At 41.7% G+C, this 19383-nt stretch overlaps 1 protein-coding gene across 14 annotated transcripts in view; it reads left to right on the top strand.

Moving 5' to 3' along the window:
• The window catches only part of NLGN1 (neuroligin 1), a 424671-nt gene that overhangs the window by 102397 nt on the left and 302891 nt on the right, over positions 1 to 19383 (top strand). For 2 of the 14 annotated variants that reach the window (XM_012575688.5, XM_030280467.4), the window contains exon 1: positions 11499 to 13567. The exons of 5 other annotated variants lie outside the window; for them this stretch is intronic. The gene's annotated coding sequence lies outside the window, so the exon portion shown is untranslated. Of the gene's footprint in view, positions 1 to 6655; positions 6677 to 8943; positions 9031 to 11492; positions 13568 to 19383 lie in introns of those variants that run through there. 7 more of the 14 variants (XM_072933422.1, XM_072933421.1, XM_002197684.7 and 4 more) reach the window with 7 other exon arrangements.

Below are 19383 nucleotides of genomic sequence, written 5' to 3'. Positions count from 1 at the left end.
CTGGTGTCTTATTTTTGGTATGTTGCATAATCTGTGGAATTTAGTCTATTTAAAAATTGATACAGCATAAAAAACTATCCTGTGCACATAATAACTTACAGTAGAAAATGAGGTGCAACTTTGGTACACAGGTTCTAAATTATTTACATTTTCTATAAAAAGGAGTGCAGAAAAAAGTTTCTCCTCTGAGTTTACCATTCTTCTGTCTTCATCCCATTTTGCTTGCCTTAGACAATTATGTCTTGGAACAATCAAATATTAAATCTAGATGAGGGTAGGGATTATTACTTTACATAATTCACTTAATATTATAATTTTGAACCAAGCATCATCTTTAAAGAGCTGTGTTGTAGATGGGCTGAGGAATCACTGAAGACATTAGGGTCTGAAAATGAGTCTATTTTCAGTCTGGTCGTTTCATCACTCCAGAGCTGAAGGGGAGAAGTTGGGACTATGAATCATTGGAAACACAATGTGTATTTTCAACAGGAAAAACAAATATACAAAATCCGATCTTGTCTCAGTAGATGTGTTTCTTTCATTAGGAGCCAGACACCTCCAGGTGCCCTTTGGTCTCAGTTTGATTTAAGTCAAAAAACAATTCGAGAAACACATGTTGATTGCAATAATGATTGGTCAGAGTGCCTTTTACTTGGTTTTGTGGGTTTTTTTTTTGCACTCAAGAATTTTATTATGAATTTAACAAGCTGTATGTATAGGAAATGTGTTGCTACCTTTTTTCTTCTGCAGCTGGTAAATTTATGTACCTTCAAAAACTTCTAGCGTTGGCTAAGATATGTTCTAATCCTCCTTCACTAACAAGCTCATGAATATCTTGAAACTACCCTTCACTGTTCATGTTGCAAAATTTCCTAAAGAATCAATAATGAGCTGATAGGTTTCGGGGAAAAGATGTTTTATTTAGAGGGATTTGTTTAAAGAAATGTTTTTTCTGGCTAAGTCAGATCCAACATTCTGTGAATAGCAGGAAGTTTGATCCAGGAGCTGGTTTGCTCTTTTATTTATAAAATGCTTGCTTTGGGGATGTGTCAGAAGGCAGGTGTGGGATGGAGAATAATGTATACATGTTGTTCAACACTGGTTTAAGTTTTTCCCTTGATTGAATAAGTTATATGACTAGGTTTTCCTTTTTATTAACTCTCTTTTTTCTTTCACATAAAGTGTAGGTAATGTCACATCCATATAAATCAATATAACAATGACATTATGTACGTATATTATTATTTAAACATTGCTCTCCAGGGTATAGTTTTGTCAGTCATATTTTATAGGGAGTCTGTAGACTGTTATAATCATTACAGTCTGTATAGTGGAAAAATCCTGTAAATCCGCAGTTTTTGGGTGTTTTGAGTGGTAATGGTGTAGTACAGGTAAATAGCAACAGGGTCTCTGAATAGCACAATCCTATAAGCATTACAGGAAATAAAGCATGAAGAACATGCTGCTAAAAACACTGAACAAATGAATATTCTGTAGAGAACATACTAGTGCACAGAATTTTTCATTTCCTGTGAGAGCCCCCTGTGAATTAATGCCTGGAAATGCAAAATTGTTAAAATACATTGGTGTCTTTTGGAAGCCTGTCAAATGCACATTTTGTGCTGTCTTGAATTATTACTTGTGTGTATATTAAGCAGGCATCAAATTGTGCTTAAATCAAATAAAAATGACTGCTAGTTTGGATGGCTTTTTCTGAGAAATGCCCAGAAAGGAAGGTGAAATTGGAAGTTGCATGCAATCACGTTTCTCCAATATACAATGACATAGACCTTATAATACATAAATCTTCTTTTGGGTGATATCTAGTCAGAATGAACTCTCTAAATTTTTCTTCTAGTAAAATTCTTTTACAAGCCAGATACAATTTATTCTAACATTGATTTGATGGGCAGCATTTTGTAGATCTCAAATAATTTTCACCCAAAATTTTATTCATGGGCCCCAAACACAAAGAGAATGTGAAATGAATAATTGTTTTCCCCCTTTCACATCATTATCTTATTCCATCAAGGCATTGTTAGGTGAACATTGTGCCCAGGTTAGTTTAATTACAGCAATATCTTGTACTGACCTGTACTATGTATAATCCTTTTTAGACCATGATATCATGATGGCAGCTAAAACAATCTAGAATATGTGGACAAGATTTACTATACTTGGTGTCCTGCTTAATAATTCTGTTGCTTTAATACATTAAAAACTTACAGATTTTTTTTTCAAAATTTATTGATAGTCTCCTAACAAATGTGAGAAATTTTAGCCATAGTTATGTTTATTCCCGAATTATCATAAGCTTCTATTCCACCTTGTGGAAGCACAATCAAACCACAGCTGAGAGGCAATCGTCATTTCTTGCTTTGCACATGGTACTTGCAGCTTTAGGGTAAACTGGGAGGGTAAAACCTTTCTCTTTAATCCACCTGCAACTTATGGATTTCTGACAGATTTCCTTGTGTTCACAGCATTTGTTTGGTGGCTTGGCCACTGCATGTGAGATGAGTGTTGTGCTTTCAGACAGTTCAGATAACACAATATCAAATTTGTTCCTCCCAAAAACTCAGAATTAAGAACTTTATTCCCTAAGATGCTCTAGCTGTAGTTACAGCAGGGCAGCATTACTAATGAACAAACCCATACTTGTAATCCATGCAATCCATGTGCACTTGAGTTACACCATGTTTTTTGAAATAAATGCACTCAGGACCAGATGTAGAAGTACTGTGGTGTTTAAGTTGTGACTCATAACTGTGCAGACCATGAGGGTCTGGGAAGATCCCACGAAGAAGGTGTTCACATCAGATTTAACCACAGTTATATGAAAGGTAGAAGAGCACTTGTAGAGTATCAGGGTAGGTAGATAGCAGGATCACCTTCCACTAGACCAGGCTGCTCAAAGCCCTGTCCAACCTGGCCTTGGGCTTCTTTGGGCAACATGTTCCAGTGCCTCACCACCCTGTCACTAAAGTTCTTCCTTCTCTCTAATATAAACCTGCTTTCTGTCAGCTTAAGGTCATTTCCCCTTGTCCTATCACTCCATGTCCTTGTTCAAAGTCCCTCTCCACCTCTTTTGGGGCTCCTTTAGGCACTGGAAATGGCTTTAAGGTCTCTTCAGAGCTTTTCTTCTCCAGGTGATCACTCCCAGCTGTCCCAGCCTGGCTCCAGAGCAGAGGGACTCCAACCCTCAGAGCATCTTTGTGTTTTCCTCTGGCCTCACTCCAACAGGTCCATGTTTTATGTTGGGGGCCCCATCTCTCTTCTTCATTTCTTTCCATTTCAGCTTCTCACAACACAAACCTATTTAGTATAGATCCATTGCTGATGGTATCAACTATACACATTTTCCTTTTGTTTACCATAAAATGAAATGTTTGGTGTAGCAGCAGAGCTGCCAGCCCGAAATGCTGAAAAGTGATGGTTGTCAGCAACAAGCTTCCCTTAGGATGATTCCACACATCACACTGACAGGACATTTCTGCTGATGCTCAGGCTAAATATTAATGTGCTGTCCTTGTTCCCTGCCAGCCCTCCCTCTGACACTCCACGTTACTTCTGGGTGTCTGTACCTTTGGAATACATGAACTGCTGTTGTTTTCCATTCTCAGGGCTGTATTCCTTTCTTGATCAAAATGCTTGGCCTTCTCTTCTGGGTTCAAGACCCAAGAGATTCCATATTTGCAGAATGGAGTGTTTCCAAAGCTGGTTCTAGAACCTTTGCTCATTGACAGTTTGTCTGTACCCAAAACTCTTGCACCTCCTGTTTTCCAAAGAATGAATGGAACATAGCACAGAGAGGAAATTGTGAAAGGCCATAAAAATTGGTAGAAAGTAAACTCAACTTCTTAATTTTTGAATTATATACAGTACTGTACACCTCTTTGGTATATCTTAACTGCAAATTCAAAGATAAAAATTCATATAATGATGGTAAGTGTCTATCCCTAAATATATACACTTTCCATTGTCAAACAGTGCCTCTGCATGCCATTCTATGTTCTATATTTGCAAAAAACATGTCATAAAGATGACTATCTTTGGATGTCTGGAGTTGCATGAATCAGTAAATTGTTTATTTTCTCAGTGGGAGTTCACTCAGGACATTGAGGAGCTATTTCCCCCTAATTAGTTCCCTTGAGTCCTCTTATAAAAAAACCACCTTAGGCTTCAAGGAGTCTGTTTGGGGTCATTATTTTCTTGATAAATGTACTCCCCACCACTCCAGATTTCCCAGAAGGGAGACTGCAGGGTAGAAGAATGTTGTGCTGCACAATATATTCCATGATTGGTTCAAATTACTCAATTTACCCTGTATTTTCAAAAAAACCAATCCGAAATCATCAGTCAGCCACATCCTACTTCCAGTGCTGATGCCAGGCAGTCATTTTCCCTCAGAGCATCATTGAACATGAGCTCTCCTCAGCTTGTTTCTTACTTTGATGAACTGGATGGCTGCAGGGACTGCACTGAGATTTCAGACATTTCATTTGAGATGTTGCTGGTTGTTTCCACCGCTGATAGCACTGTAGGAAAGGAGTGGACAACGCTGATTTTGCTCATACCAGGCAGAGGTTATTGACCTGTAAAATTTACCATCATATTTTATCAAGCCACTCTGAGATGTCATTTTGTCAGATAGGTGTGCTAATGCAGGGTGATTTATCTTGTCTAATCTTTGAAAGGTAACCTGCAATCAAACCTCAGACAATGCTGAAAGATGTTGTCAGTTATGTAGTACATGCTGAAGAAACAAGAATTTTTGTTTTGGTCTTTAGATCAACAAATTCTTGCTCAAAAAGAAAAGTATATCCTTCATTTTAGACTCAAATTTTAGCTGCGTGTGGTGTAAGTGTGTTCATTTTCACCTGTCAAAAACCCTTTCATGCTCTGTATCTTGTGATTATTACACTGTGAGCATTCCTTGATGGTTGCTCACCTCTATGATTCAGAGTTGCCAAGTTCAACTTTGTGTTTTCATTTATTCTTCTGGTGCTGAGCTGACTCTAATAGAGTTTTAGGCTCATTGAAACACTGGCCTTAGATTCCCATGGCCTAAATCCCCCCTAAATCCCAGTGTTTTATTTTGGCCTTAGCAGACTCCAAGACAGTTGGGTAGAGCAGGCATTGCAGTGGAATTGCAGGTGTGAAACTCTGGATGTAGCAGGTGTGTTCATGGGCTCCTGCAGGTGTTTGACTCACATCTGTGCCAGCCCCACTGCAAAATATGGACAAACCATATACAAAATATGTGTATCATTTACAAACAAAAATATGGTAAAGTGCTGTGGAGCTGGGACTGCCCAGCAGCAGCCCCACCACCCTGGAGTGTGTAACCCACAGGTGGCTGGGGAAGGAGGAAATGCTGCCTTGGGATAATTCTGCCTTTAACAAAGGCTGCTGCAACATCCCCTCAGCACACAAATGCCTTTTAACCCCTCTCTACCTGACATCCCCTTCCCAAGCTAATATTCCCAGTGTCAGAGAAACACTTTTGGTTTATTTCAGTGGGAGTTTGTTTGATTGAAGTCTGAATAATAGAAATTAAACATTTTATTGATAGGATATGCCCCTTTTTTTAAATCCTGTGACTAGAAAAATATCACCCAGACATCTCTAACGTTTGCAATGTGAGCTTGCAGTCTGAATTTCACGTGTGCAGCACGAGTCCAGCATCACTGTAAACACTGAGAACAGCTGTGAACAGAGAAAAGAAGAGCTGAGAAAAACAGATGCCTTTCAATTTGTACACATTATTTAATACTGAACTGACCCATAACACAACGTTAGGTGCTTTATTATATTTGCCCACCTTAGAAAGAAGCTGGAGCAGCAGCAGCAGCCGGCTCAGGCGTGTGGGGAATGCAGCCACAATTCCTGCACCCTCTACTGGCTGATGCACAGACCTCGGAGGGGGATGCAGGAGTTTTTTTCTCATCTATAAGAATAAATTTCTCGGCTGGAACAATAAGGTTGGACAGCAAAAATTTTACAGCGCCATTATTAGTAAAAATAGGAAATTTGGGTGTTCTGGTTGTCTGGAATAGGAAAGGAAGTCTGAGAAATAGAAAACTAATTAATTCTTTCATCTTGCCTAAGAAACTAGTTTTTGGGAACCACTGTGCTCACTTTCTACAGCAAGGGAATGCCAAAGTTTGGCACACAGAAGGAGACTAAGCTGTATTGTGCTAATTCTGAATGCTAGAGGCATTGTTCATTAAATTCTGCAAATGCTAGATGTGGGGGGAGAAAAAGTAGTATTCTGCAATCAAGACCTAGAAATTTGAAAATTAAAATTCAAAGTCATGTCTTTCTGGGTGTGGGATTCACTTCAGCCACAGATAAGTATTAAAAAGTATTTGTATAGTTTTAACTTTCAGATGGTTGTAGCTGATCTTGCTATAAAAAACAGCTGCAGTTTCAAAGTCTGCATAGAGAGCAATCTGTGGCATGACCATGGTGTAGTGAGGATCACACACTCTTCTGGGTTATGACATCAATTAAATAATAGCCTTCTAGGCTGCTGCAGTTTCTCTAATGCTGTTTCTTTCTGTATTTTTTTTTTTTCTGTTTGTTTCTTTTTTTCTTTTTCTTCCTCGTCTGCCTACATGGATGCCAGCTAAGGCTTCCTGAGGTTATATTGCTCCTGCCACAGCAGACAGAGGTACCTGCAGATGTTCTGCATAGAGCAGGGGTGCTGTTGGTGTGTCCAGTTTTCCAGGGTGCCTGACCATGTAGATCTGGTGCTATCTCGTGTCTGGTGTCTGTGTGCAGCAAGAGACACAAAGGTTCCTAACATAACAAGCACCCATTGCACAGCTACAATGAAGAATTTTGTTGTTGTTGCTTTGCTATTAAATGGTTTGGACTGCTAGATTTTACAGGAATAGTATTAGTGGGCTATAAAGAACAGCTCGCACTACAGTGAGATTTTCAGAAATCACAAGTGATTTGGTCTACCTTCAGTTTATTTTCTTAAAAGTAATTGTATTTTCAGAAGGATTATTGCCCCTCTCATTGCCAGTTAGAGATGGTGCTTCTCTGGGTCCTTCAGTTCAGGAGCTCTTCAGGTGTCTTTGCCTTGGAGATCCTTGACAATTTCTGTTCCCCCTGCTTTGCCTGTGTGTTCTTGCCTGTACATGTCAATTTTGTGTCGTTTGTCATGGTGCAGTGAATCAGATTCCCAGACATGGCAAGCTTTAAGACTTGCTAAGATAAGCAGGTGAATGTGTTACAATGTTTGTACAATGGTATTTTCATATAGATATTATCTCCTGGACTTCCCATCACCACTGATGATGATAAATGCCTGCAAAATACAGAAATTTGTCCTTTATGGAGTGTTTTTCTGCCTTCCCATTATTTCCTATTGCTTATTTAGACAGAATTTCATAAGCACACCTCATATTGACTCCTCCACAAAACCAGTCAGTCCCACACAACCCTCTGGGGTGTCTGGCCCCTTTCAGAGGTCTCCAGTTCCCTACAGGAGCAGGGATTTGCTGCTGCACCTGCAGGCAGCTGCATGGGTCAGTGCCAAGCTGGGGCTGGCAGTGGCTGCCTCTTGACCTCCCTCTCCTCCCCATCTTGGGAATGCCTACATGCCTGCCCCCTTCTCCTTGGTATGGGAAGATTGTCTCTGCCCTGGTGATAAAAAAATCAAAATGGGTTAGGCAGAGTTAAAGGCAGGAGAGATAAAAGAGTTTGCTCAAGGTCTCCACCTGGTCACTGGCAAAGCCAGAGCAGGGTTCTGCCCCTGCTCCCAACCCAGCATCCAAACCCCAGCACACCCCAGCCTCTTTCAAATGCAGCTCACACAAAGCAGATTGGAAGTGATTTACTGCTCTTTAGGAATGTTTTCAAATTGCATCTTTTTCAGTTGTCAGGAATTAACTGCAACTGCCTGAGTTTTAATTAATGGATCATGTTGTTTGGTGCATCTGTAAAGAAAATTTAAGGCACATCTTTGGCTCTTTTGGCCAGTAGCCATAATGACAGCCAGGCTAATTATATCGGTCACCAAGTTATCGGCGCAGTCGTAACTGGAGGCAAACAGATGCCAAGAGAGGCTGGTAGTAAAATCATGATGTATTTCACAGTCATCTTATTCCTGACTGATTTAAATAAGGACCTAAAATGCTCTGTCAGTACAGAGTGTGTCAAAGTTCCAGCAAGTCTTAATTCACAGAAGTTCAAGCTTTCCTTGCTTATGGAAAGTGACTGGTGAAAAAGGAAAAGGTATGCCACAGCAAAAGCATGTGGAGAGCAATTTTACTGCTTACACTTGCAAATGCTAACAATCCAGGTCACATGTTCTTTTTTTTTTACTGAGTTTAAGTATTAGGGAAGAACACTCTCTGATGAGGATCCTCTGACTTCCATTTCATCTCATGAGTGATGAAGTTGGCCCATAGTTCTCTGTCATTTGCTTACTGGGTCTAAATGAAAATAAACTGCATGTAATAGTGACTCAGAGCAGCAGCTCCATCAGGGAATGTCCCTGTGAGCTTTCAAACTCAGCACATTGGAAGTGGAATAGAGTATGTACTCAACATTAGGTTTCAACTAATTTAATTTAAAAAACTAGAAATGGGTTGCTTTTCACGCTGTATGAACAGAAAGCTCTCTGTCTAAATGCTTTCCATAATTTAAAAAAACAAAGTCTAGCCCCATAGTTTCCTCTGCTGGGTCACTGCAAACCAAGGTACTGCTGGATTATGGCTTCAAATAATAACTGAAATTTTGAGAAGGAACAAAGTCATAAAACTCCTCTGTAAATGTATTCCCAGCCACATAAACAAGGAAATGGATTTTATAATTAATTCAGAGTTCCCTGGCAAGCACAGTGTTGTAATGTGTTGTAATCTACTGATTAAGTTCCAGTAAGAACACTGGCAATGGCTTTTTTTATCAATATCTGTCTTTTAACAGCACCCAGAAGAACCTGAAATTCTGAATCTCAGAATAACCATGGGTGGATTGTGCTCATCTGAGCATCCAGTCAACACTCGGAGAGGGGTGAGTTTGTAGGAGCAGGGTTTGTGTCATCCTTGGGTCCTGTTTTCTTCCTCTTCCCACGTCTTTGAGCACTGTGTTTTGGAAATGCAGTACTTCATAGAAAATTGCTTTTGAGAAGTTCAGGCTGAATGGGTGTTTGAAACATTCCAGCAAAGCTTTTAATCCAGTAGGATTCTACTTCACAGAATGCTTTACCATCCATCAGGCCAGTGGTCATGGCTGTTAATTAAACGAAAATGCAAAATAAATCTACAGTGCAGAGATACAACATAGCCAATTAAACATCCCAGTGCAGGGTGCTAATGATAAAAAGTGAATGTCACTGAGGACAACCTGCAAGATGTCAGAATACAAATCCCATCAGATGACAAAACTCACGGCTCCCACTGTGGGTGGGAGGAAGGGAATGGGGGTCCCTGAGTGCTGAAGAGCAGCAGAGGTGGTGGTGAGGGGATGGGAGTACTGGGGGCTTCAGTGGGCCAGAGGCAGCTAAGGTCAGAGCGCTCAGACTAGTGCTGATAATTTTCTTGACTCTTGATCTGTGAAACTCTGACCAGTCTCAAGTGAGCCCTTTGCCATGCGACAAAGAGTTGTACTTTTTTTTTAATGTATTTGTTTTAGTACAAAAGAACAATGCTGAAGAAAGCAAATGATGACCATGTTTGGAGTGCCTGAAGGACTGTCAGGGCCCTGTGTCTTTGTGAAGATGCTCTGTGAAGAGGGATGGCCTCTTTAAGTGGCTCATTTTGGCAAGGTTCAACCAAATGAAGGGCAATAACTCAGCAGTTACAGCTAACTACAGCAGCTCATAGGCAGGCATTATAATTTCATTAAAGATCTGGCAATCCGGGCAATCCAAAGAATAGAAATGTACAGAGGTGAGAGCAATCTTAAGTTTCATGAAATCAAAGAAAATATTTAACAAAGTTATTGCAACACACAACTTAATGAGCTACCTTGAGACAAAAAAATTAATGATTATTTAGTATTTTGTGTATGTAAAGAGTTCCACCTGTTCTACGTGTTCGAAAGGTTAATTTTCTTTGGGAAACACAGTCTGGTAAAATTTATATTTGAAAGAAAAACTTGGCTGTCTTAAGCTACATATTTCAATAGCTCATGAAACTTTTGTTGCATCAAAAACTTGCCTACCTTCAAAGCTTCATGTGCATACTTTATCTCAATGTGCATTTTAGCTTGGATTGCTAGTTGGGAGCTTCTTCTTTTCAGCTTTTGATTGTATGTTTTGCTCTTTTTGGAAGTTAGTTGCTTACAATGAGGGTTATATGAAGGGTTTCATGTTCTTAGAATAAAATGGAGCAGAGGGGAATTTTAGACTATTGCAGGATGCTGGCCTTTGAAATTTCCATGGATTTTAAGTCCATGGAAATTTAGCTCTTTTTTCATTCTTTTAATAAATGCAGATAGCACAACCCTATCAAGACTCAGTTGAACTGAATATTAAATAATGCCAGCCTTTAAACCAGTTTTGCATTCCCTAGATTGCAATGAATGTGTAATTCTTTCTGACATGCAGTGTATTAAAACATATTTAACAAAGCTCTAATCAATTACAGGCACTTTCAAACAAATCCAAACACTCTGCAAATTTCTATGTAGGCATAAATGTGTGTATACCATAGAATTTTTTGGGTTGAAAGTACCTTAAAGATCATATAGTTCCAACCTTATATAAATATTTTTATATATATTTATGCATACATACATATATATATGTATATAAGAAAATATATGTGTGTGCAAGCCATGTAATTCTTGCAGGTAAGGTTGTCCTGCTTGTAAACTGCTGGTTGAATCAGCATCAGACACTGCATGGATACAGGAATGTCACACATTATTTTACTATATTAGAATATAATCTATTATTACTACATATGTAGGCTCAGCTATTGCTCTCACATCTCTGCATAGAGGATTTGGCCCTTTAGTTTGTTTTCCCAGCCAAATATCCCTTCCTGGACCTGTACAATTTTCTGGAGCTGGAGACAAATCTTGTTCCCTCCCACAAGTCAGTATTCCTCTTTCCCCAGCAGTATTTTGGATGAGAGGAGAGCTATTGAGACCCCTGGAGGGAATGAATTGGGAGAAATGTTTGAATCACAGCACAAGGAACTAGAGTGAAAGGCAGTGGGAAAGTTCTGGAAAGGGAGCCCAACCTTGGGGACAGGCCAGAGCAAAAGTGGTGTGTGAATGGTGGCACCACAATCACTGCTGAGAGGGGGAGTTGAAGAACAGATTAATGTGCTCAACAATTCGGTGCCATCCCTGCACGAGTGAAGATGAGTTAGGACCAGAAGGAGACTTGGTGGCCAAAGGTGGGATTGTCGCAGGCTGAGTGTAAATCTTCAGCTCCTGCCGCCCACAAAAGCCGTGGTAAAGAGATAAATGGGTTGATTTCCCCCCACAGTTAGTTAGAGGATCATCTGCTTAAATGATAGAGTGTTCCAAGGAGATGTTCACGTGGTGGCTCAGGGAAACCAGGGAGGATAGCTACATCCTTCTTGAAGGAGGGAGGATAAAACTTTGCACACTTAGATTCCAGTGGTTTATCTAGTGACAAGGAGAGTGCTGTTATTTTATTTCACCTTTATTTCTCACTTTTCAGTGTAAAGAACAACCCAAAGGTAAAGCTACTCCAGGGTTTTGTGCAGATGAAGAATGGCAGAATATCTCACCTGGTATTGCCTCTTTGGTGATAATTTTTAGGCTGTTGGTTGATCTGTGGCTGGTGGCAAGTGATTGATTTTCATATACTAATTTCATTTCTAGCTTTGAAACTTTTTTTTTCCCCATGCAGTATTCCCTTGAGACTAACAGAGCAACATTCATGGGATTGCCCTGTCAGCAGAGTATGTTCTGCCTTTCTCTTTCTACCTGAGAGCTGCATGCTTTTGGCAACAGCAAAAGAGTTAAATTTCAGAGTACCGAAGGATTCTGGACTTTCCTAATTAACCATGGACTATAGTGCCCAGGACAGGATTATGCCAGTACATGGGAATGTCACAGGATAAATTGCTGCTGTGTCCTGTCACTCCTGCCATGGGCATTTAGATCCAGATCCTTAGTGGTACTGAGAGAAATAAATAGCCCAGCGTGGCTGGGACTGACCTTCCCTCCACTGGGACGTGCTCTCAAGTGAGGGTGTAAAAGCTTATCAAATTTTCGGGCACCTCTAGACCTTGCCTGGGGCTGTAGGCTTGGAAACATGAGTGGGTTTGCTGTGCTTGGTTAGTGTCAATATTTTAAACTGAGCTGGATGTTAACAGAGCAAAACATAGATTTTAAACACAATGTGAAGGGAAGTCTCTCCTAAAATAACAGGAGATGTTAATGAGCTCTCTGCAACAGGCTTAACTTGGGATGTTTTAACGTGTGATTGTGGCTGTTCTTAAAAAATGAATAGATCTATCAGCATTCAAAGGACTATTCTCCCTTCCCTTCTGATCTGGCCTTCCTTTCTCCCCACATCCCCTGAGTTGTCAGCTTTCATTGTCTGCTGTGATCCTAGAGAGCGTGAGGGCTGGGGTCGGAGAATACTTTTATTCCTCCATTAGAAATAGAAAGAAAACAATGAAAAACAAGTAAAATATTTCAAGAAACAGCAAGGGGAAACAAAAAGAATCACTTATATCTTGTGTGCAGACAGTGACGATCCAAATAAGTAAAACCACGGTTTCATCCTAAATTACAACCGCGTGAAATATTTGCGTATAATCCACATCTCTCTGTATAAACCACACATAAATTTTGGGTATAATGAAGCAAGAGGCAGCAGCCCATCCTCACGCAGGTTGCGTGCGGTATCTCCCCCCTGCCCTGGCATCCCTTTGTGCCCGGTGCTGGCGGGGGTGGGACCCCCGGAGGCCGGTCCGCCCGGGGCGGTGCGGGGCGGTGCGGGGCCGGGGCTGCCGCGCTGTTCGCCGCGCCGCCGCTGGGGGTATCTTTGTACCATTTTTCATCCAGCAGCAATTTGGAGTGGAAACGTGTAATAGGGAAAAAAAAAAAAAAAAAAAAAAGCAAGGGATCTCGGCGGTTTGAGCGAGCCGTGCATCCAGGAGCCAAAAAAGATTAACACCCTCTCCGCGCCCCTCCGCGCCCCTCCCGCGCCCCTCGGGGCAGCGTCGCGGCTCCGCGGGCGCCCGCCGGACATCGAGCGAAAGGGATTCGTTTGGAGGGCACTTTCGGATCGGGGGAGATCTATTGGATTAGTGGGATTATCTGCCTGCAGACGGAGAGAAGTAGCGTTTGATCATTTCCATTGCCTGCCTGATGGTCGGATTTACATGGAGGTGGCTCGGCACGGATGAGGCTGGATTCCGGATGGGGATTTCCAGCCCCCCCTTCCCGCGCCCCGATCCTAGGAAAGGGCAGAAAAATATATAAAAATCGGTATAATTGGGAAGTGTCCGGAGCACTGTTGGGAGCCCTCCCGCTCCCAGCGGCTGGGAGAGCCGGAGGAGGCGAATCCAGCGGATTACAGCTTCGGCTGCGGTTGCGGGAAAGCGGCCGTGAACTGGTAAATACTTTGATGCTCCGGCGTGCGGGGCGAGCCCGCGCCGGGATGGAGAGGAGGGAGGGGGCGGCCGGGCCGGGATGCAGCAGCGCGGCCGGGATGGAGGAGAGAGGGACCGGCGGGATGGAGATGGAGCCGGGCCGGGCGCGGGGCCCCGGGCAGGGCAGGGCAGGGCGGCTGCGGGGCTGAGCCCGGGGGCGCTCGGCAGGGCCGCTTTCCGAGCCGTGTGTGCGTGTCCGCGGCCGGGGGTGGGGAGGGGATGCGTGCGGGGCTGCGGGAGCGGGGCTGCGGCGGCTGCGAGCCCGAGCGGTGCCCGCCCGCGGGGATGCGCGGCTGCGGGGGTGTTGGCGGGGAGATTTCCACACCGGCGTTTTGGCACTCACGCACGCACCCCCCGCACCCTCCGCCGCCGCCCCGGCGAACTTTTCCTCCCCCGCCGCCCCGGGGCCGCCGCCCGCTCGGGCCGGGCGCGCATCTCCGCGGGCGCTCCGCGGCCCCCGCTGCCTCCCGCAGCCCCCGCTGCCTCCCGCAGCCCCCGCTGCCTCCCGCAGCCCCCGCTTCTCTGCCGGGCCTGCCGGGGGATGCTTTGCTTTATTTCTTCAGACATCTTCTTTCTCGCCTGGGCGCTGAGCGCTGCTTCTTCTGCTTCTCCCCCCCGGCCGCCCCCCCCCGCCAACCCCATCCTCCTTTCCTGATGATCGCACTAGAGCATCATCTTTACTTGCTAAAGGAAAATCAATTTTCAACAGGTTTAATTAAAATTAATCAGTCAAATTACTTAATATTAATTGACTTATAATTAAAGCCAGAAAGTTACCTTGGAATCAGGAGAAAGGATGTTACCTGGAATCGTTTTAACGCTGCATATGGTTTCAGGGCAATTACATTCAAATAACTGTTTAAATAAAACAAACCGGAGCTTGATTATAGTGTTCTCTTCTTGCTGGTGCAGGTGACAAAATCTGGACTGGCCATTTCGTTCTGTAAATTTGCTGACCTTTCGAAGAAATATCATGTTAGTTTGACACTGGGTTTGCTTTCTGGAAGGCCAGTTAGTTTTAGCTCTAACAACTATGGCATTAAAATCCACTAGTATAAAATGGAAATATGTCTTATAGAAGCTATAAATATCAAAGTGAATGTTTTTAGCACGTTTAGATGTTCTGTGAATTTGAAATGAAGCAGATTTTTCTTTTTCTCAGCATAAGTGTAAGAAATTGTTTTAGGAATTATTTTTTTGCCAGCATTGCCATCCACTGTGGCAATACTTGCATTTATCCAGAGCCTTAGTGGGACAAGACCATACTGGTAAATTCAGAGATAATTCACATCCAAAACCATGTATTTTTGGCAATGCTCACAATAACCTTTTCATGCTCCCTTAAGACCTAGGTTGGTATTTTTGTTTGTTTGTTTTTTACAGTAGCAGCATTTTTGGTGCATCCACAGACTATTGTTATTGCTGAAAGAGCAGTACTGTGAGCTTTGGGACATTTCCCCCTACTTTTCTGGGCTGGCTTAGTTAAAGCAAAGGACACTTATGAAATTGCACGTACTTTATTGCAGGCACCTGACAAGAGAAAGACCCATGCACGATATAAATGAGCATTTAAAAATAGAGCCCATTATTCAGGGCCCTGATTTTCAAAGATCCTGATTCCCATTGACTGCACTGAGACTTGTGTGGGCTCAACAGCTGTAACACACAGACCACTTCTGCATCTTTGAAATTAGATTTGCAGATTGGGAGCCAAAAGCTAAAGTAGCCATGTTTGGGAAGGGTGGTTGGGAAGGATTATTTATTTTTTTCTTCTCTCCCCCACCACTCAATTACTGGTGCAGGGTGCAGGGTTAAAGAAGACTGCTTCTTAGTTACTTTTTGATAAATGACACCGTTTTTCTTAGGCTGTGGCTGCAGATTGCAGTAGCAGTTTTGCAGTAAATGATTAGGAGATCCTCAGGTACCTACAAAGAGATCCCATTTATCCTGTACGTTTCCTGCGAATCATATGCAGGCTGTGGGAAGAAAAATGAGGCTGAGGATAATCATGCTAAGTGTGCTGGGAAGCAGGATTTGGCTGAACACCTCTGTTTTGTGATTAACTGAGGCAGCAGCGAGAGCCATGAGAGTGGTTCAGCCTGTTTGAGGCAGTGGGTGTAGGAGCGAGGAGAGGAGCTGCTGTCCTGATGCTGCTCTGCTTATCTTACCCCTTCTCCTAGAGTAGGGTAAGAAGATAATATCCTAGCTGTTGATACTTAAACATCTTTCACAAAGTGGGTTTTCTCTGGATTATTTGGCTGGAGGTGGAGCAGTCTGCTGAGGAGGGTTATTTAAAGACTGGGACAGGGCTGTAGGCAGATAAATTGATTTGCAAGTGAAGGGAGGAATTTGAACACGGTAATGGTGGTAGTTGTATTTTTTATCAGTTTACATTTTTAATATCCGCTGGCATGCACACCAGCATTAACCACTCTAATTGCTCAAATGGAGTCTGGGGAAAAGGGAAGAAAGCAGAGGCTTAGATGTGGTCTCTGTTTGTAATGGATTGGCTTGCCTTTCTTTATTAAAAGCAAATATACATTCCTTTGTAATAGAGATGTAAAGCTGTATTACAGACCCTTGGCTAGCTCTGAATTATTTGTTCGATGACATATTTATTATGGTTTTTTAATCACATGAAAAAAATATTTAAAAATTAAATAGTGGAAAAAGAAGGGCAAAAGGAGACAGACCTTCTTTGAAAGAAAATAATGAAAGTAAAACATTTTTTTCTAGAGGTCCAGTAGAAACCCCTGTGGATTTCTTTTAATAAAGGATGGGCAGTTATCAGTTTAATCCAGTAAATGATAGAGTCTCTGATTAGTCCCAGATATCCATCCATGGTAAGTATAACAGGTGATAAAATAATAGATAATTATAAAAAAGAGGTCCTGACTGATGAATAAAGGCTGTTCTGGAGGAATGTCTCCATTTCTGTAGCCCTGGTTCTGAGCTCTGCATTGGAAGGGAGCATTAGCACTCAGAGGGGGATGCCTGCCCTGATACCCAGGTGTTGCACAAGAGTTTCTGTGGAAGGGAGGGGAGAGGGAGTTAGGGGATGCAAAAAACCAAACCAAACCAAAAAACCCCACCTAATGGGAAAACTTCATCATGTGTTGCATATTGAGAGAAAATCATGTACTTCTAATAACAAATGATGATGTTATGTTCCCCAGGATTACTATTGAACTAGCAGAATTACAGGGAGAAATAATTTTGGCTTCTTGGTGACTCAGCTGCACATTTCTACCTGCCTCTGAAGACCCCACGTGTTTTCCAGCAGATTTTACTTCCATAACTATTAATTTCTCATTAATGATGTATTGAGTGCTCTCCAGGGATGAAAAGTGACTGCTTGGCTGCTTGGTCCCATGCTAAGTTTTGCTGTGCACCCTCTCTACCACAGCACTTCCCACTAGAAAACAAAAGGTGGAGTGAGGGAGCAGCAGCTGTGGGAAACCAGGGGGGCACAGAGTCTGTGCTGTAAATATCCTCATGGTTACCAAGCCATGTAAAGGTCTGGGCTGCACACAGCAGGGTAACATGGTTTTTCCACTGCTGTGGTCAAATAAAACATGAAGCCATTAAAGGAAAAGCAATTTGAGTTCTCTTTACCCCATTTGTTGAATTCTTCTGTTTTGTCCTCATAATATTTTCTGCATAATCAGTTTTAGTGTTGCCTTTGGGTAGCTTCTTACCTTCTGCTGATGCTTGGTTAGGTCCTTTGCTCCATATTAAGGGAGAATGTAATGCTTGGAAATTAGCAACACGTGACTGTAAAATCATAAAAGTGGTCAAGGACACTTTGCAACTATTGCATTTCAAGTAACTCATATTCCTTTAACGAAGCAGAGAACTTAAATGGCATTTTGAAAAGATGTTTTCTAAATCTCCTCAATCACATCCTGCCTAGAGAAGCCATTAGCTCACTTGTTGAACTGGTTCTCGGAATTTAATGAGGGGAACACGTTTATGTTGCATTTTGTATTTTTATTTAATTACATTTTGTCTGAAGCTTTTAGGTTCAACAACTGAACTTAAAGTTGTTCCTTAACTTTTGCCTTCCCAACTGTCCCCCAGTTTCCAAAACAGTACTTGAAAGCAGTAAAGTGTTATGTAGGCACACAGTGTTAGAAATATTCATAAGGAGAAAATGACAATTTAGTCAGGAGAAACCTTACAGATAGACCGAATATTTTGGCATCCTCAAGCCTGTGCAAAACAGGCATTGTGGGATAAGGCTTTTGTTTCTTCTACTGGTTTCACAATAATGGATTATTTCAGCGGAGAATCTGGGACCTGGAACAGGCACCCTGAGATGCAACTGCTGGGTCAGGAAACCCTCTGGTCACTGGAGACGTGGTCAGTGTGACCAGGACATGATCACAGGGGCACTGAGCCTGCTTGCTGTAGCTGAAATAAGTCTCTTTCTCACAGATAGGGGTAGAAAATGAAAACAGGACAAGGAGCTGAATAATAGGAGCTACACATGAAGTCAGATGGAAAGAGTAAATCTTTGTAGACATTTAATGGTGTTATATTCTAAGCTTTTGGGAAATTTTATTTGAAATTTTTTTACAACGGTAAATATAGTCTGTGCTATATCCTATTTCTATTTCATGTAAGAGAAAAATTCCCCATCTATGGCACAACACTTTACTGCTACCATTACTGCAGACTTTATAGATCAGAGATGTGTCAGCATGTTAGCTTTAGCTGTAATGCTTTTTTTTTGTGAAACCTTATGGGCCTTGCAGCCACTTTCTCGTACTGACACTCATAAAATGTTCAAGTTCTCATATTTATTATTTAATTTGCTTCCTATATAAAGCAGCAGAGCTCTTTGGTACATGAATATGAAGCCAAAAATGACAGGCAGGCATGAATGGGACTAATGAGTTTTAATAATGCACATATTAGAAACTGTTAAAGGAAGTTTAATTAAGAAAAACAAGTTAAGCATGAAATTCATTTTGGAGCAAATGCAAGAGAAGTCACAGATGTACAGAATGCTAGATCACAGGAAACAACCTCTTCAAGCTGATAGATCCCTCTAATGCCAATATTGCACTCAAGTTGTAGTGTGCTCTCTGCAGTTCTGGAAAGCCTGGTAATACCAGTCAAGAGCACTTTCAGAGCTGAGTTGGAGATGTTGGGTTTGTGATTAACAAATTATGTTTATATGTCTGTGAATTTTCTGATGAGTTGGAACTTGATCTCAATTACCCTGATGAAATTGGAACCATCTTGGCCATCTGATCAAGAACAAAAAGCATGGGCTCCTTTTTCTGCCACAAGGAAGTTTGCTGGTCTTTTTCTTAAAAAAAAAAAAAATCATCTTGTTGAAGAGTTAGTTATTGATCTAGCTCTACAACAAGGGTTTTGTATGCTTGGAATTGTTACTTGGTATTGTATGCAGCTAGAACAACAATTCATGGACAAATCTGAGTTCATTCAAGCATCTTTGTTTGCAGAGTTCTCCCTCAAGAAGTGGTATTATCTGTATTCCAGCTTTTTTTGTCTTGAATTACTATTTCCACCAGGAAAATACAAAAGTGATATCTTTATTATGAATCTGATATGAAAGCTTGCCTTGGAGGCTGAACTAGCATTAGAGGTAGTATTATTGTTGATATTATAGTTATGATAAAGGTGGCAAAGAAAATCCAATTAATTTTTCTCATACGATTAACCCCAGTGAACCAAGGGTGAGCCACAAATATATATCGGGTAAAGAACTTTGTTAACAATTCTATAACTACATTTATCATCTGAAAGA

This window comes from Taeniopygia guttata, chromosome 9 (assembly GCF_048771995.1).
Source record: "Taeniopygia guttata chromosome 9, bTaeGut7.mat, whole genome shotgun sequence".
NCBI lineage: Eukaryota > Metazoa > Chordata > Aves > Passeriformes > Estrildidae > Taeniopygia > Taeniopygia guttata.
Note: the sequence above shows the minus strand (reverse complement) of the source record. Positions and strands in the feature narration are given on the sequence as shown.